We start from the raw sequence: 2,297 nt of genomic DNA, 5'->3' as shown, positions 1-2,297 counted from the left end.
TTCTATTCCCATGGAGCCTTACCTCAAATGGGTGCGAGCTCGTGCTCAGAAGTTCATCATGCCATATCCCGCTATTCTACCTGTGACTATTGAGCCAGAAGTCGAAGGGGACGAACCTCGAGTTATTCTACATCCGGACATGCCAACTGACCTGGAAGAGCTGCAGAAATCTTGGGTTCAACTAAGAGAAGAAAGAGACACCTTCAAAGCACACTGTCAAGATTATGAGAGGAAAGTGTTGGAGCTCACCAGACAACTCCTTGAAGAACAACAGATCAACACGTTCCTGGGTGCAAAGAGAAAGCGTCCATGGGAGGCTTGAGAAATCCTTTATTGTCTTTATTTTATTTTGTAAGCCCAAAAAGAGGCAAAGAAAAGAAAAAAGAAAAAAGAGACAAAAGAAAAGAAAAAAAAGAAACAAATTGTTTGACTAATAAATGTTTGTTTCTCTTTTGTTTAAACAAATCTAAATTCTAAGATCCTTGAAAACATTGCATATACATTTCATTCATAAACATTGCATAACAGGTTCACATAACAGGTTTCTCATCTCCTCGCTGTTTATTTCAGTTAGAAGGGATGGATTCCGAAACAAGCATCAAGAATCTCGAAGCACAGAACGCCCAAGTTCAGATAGCAATTCTGGAGCTAGCAAAGGGGCAACAAGAACTGAAAGCCCTGATGATCAAGAAGAAAAAGAAGCCCAAAGGATCTGTAGGCTTAAGTCACCTGGCAAGGAAGGTCAAAATCCCAGTCAAGAGGTGAAGGATAGAAAAACACTTAGAAAGGGGGGGATTGAATAAGTGTGACTTTAAATCTTGAGCGATAAAAATAAATTGCACAATTATTTTTATCCTGGTTCACTGTTAACGAAGCTACTCCAGTCCACCCCCGCAGAGATGATTTACCTCAACCTGAGGATTTAATCCACTAATCGCACGGATTACAATGGTTTTCCACTTAGTCCGCAACTAAGTCTTCCAGAGTCTTCTGATCACACACTGATCACTCCAGGAACAACTGCTTAGATACCCTCTAAGACTTTTCTAGAGTCTACTGATCAACACGATCACTCTAGGCTTAGTTCACTCCTAAGACTTCCCTAGAGTATTCTGATCAACACGATCACTCTAGTTACAAACTGCTCAGCCAACTGCTAAGACTTCCTAGAGTATACTGATCACACGATCACTCTAGTTCCTTACAACTTAATGTAATCAATTCTAAGAGTTTACAAATGCTTCTTAAAAGCGATAATCACAACTGTGATATTTCTCTTAACGTTTAAGCTTAATCTCACTAAGATATTACAACAGCAATGTAGTGAGCTTTGATGAAGATGAAGATTCTGAGTTTAGATTTGAACAGCGTTTCAGCAAGTTTGATATAAGATGTTTTGGTGCAGAATCGTTAACCTTGCTTCTCATCAGAACTTCATATTTATAGGCGTTGAGAAGATGACCGTTGAGTGCATTTAATGCTTTGCGTGTTCCGTACAGCATTGCATTTAATGTTATACGCTTTTGTCAACTACCTCGAGCCTTGTTCACGCTGTGTCTACTGACGTTGCCTTTAGTAGCTTTAACGTTCCTTTTGTCAGTCAGCGTAGACTGCCACCTGTACTTCCTTCTGATCTGATGTTTGTGAATACGACGTTTGAATATCATCAGAGTCAAAACAGCTTGGTGCATAGCATCTTCTGATCTTCTGATCTTGAAGTGCTTCTGTTGCGTGATACCATCTTCTGATCTTCAGTGCTTCTGATCTCATGTTCTTCTGATGCTTCCATAGACCCATGTTCTGATTCTGCTTCGACCATCTTCTGATGTCTTGCCAGACCATGTTCTGATGTTGCATGCTGAACCATTTGAGACACATCTTCTGAGCGCTGAATTATGCGTACTCTTTATATATTTCCTGAAAGGGAAATTGCATTGGATTAGAGTACCATATTATCTTAAGCAAAATTCATATTATTGTTATCATCAAAACTAAGATAATTGATAAGAACAAATCTTGTTCTAACAATCTCCCCCTTTTTGATGATGACAAAAACATATATAAATGATATGAATTTGCGATCAGAAAGAGTAGACGGCAAAAGACAAATTACACAGCTATAGCATAAGCATATGAATATGTCTCCCCCTGAGATTAACAATCTCCCCCTGAGATAAATAATCTCCCCCTGAAATAAATACTCGAAGAAAAAAGACTTCCCTGATTATTTCGGTAGAGACGATCATATAAGCTTCTGCCTTCAGAGAATTCATAGCTTCTGACTTCTGCTTCCATTG

This window comes from Vicia villosa, unplaced genomic scaffold, assembly GCF_029867415.1.
Source record: "Vicia villosa cultivar HV-30 ecotype Madison, WI unplaced genomic scaffold, Vvil1.0 ctg.001337F_1_1, whole genome shotgun sequence".
In the NCBI taxonomy this organism is placed as follows: domain Eukaryota; kingdom Viridiplantae; phylum Streptophyta; class Magnoliopsida; order Fabales; family Fabaceae; genus Vicia; species Vicia villosa.
This window is presented reverse-complemented; position numbering follows the sequence as displayed.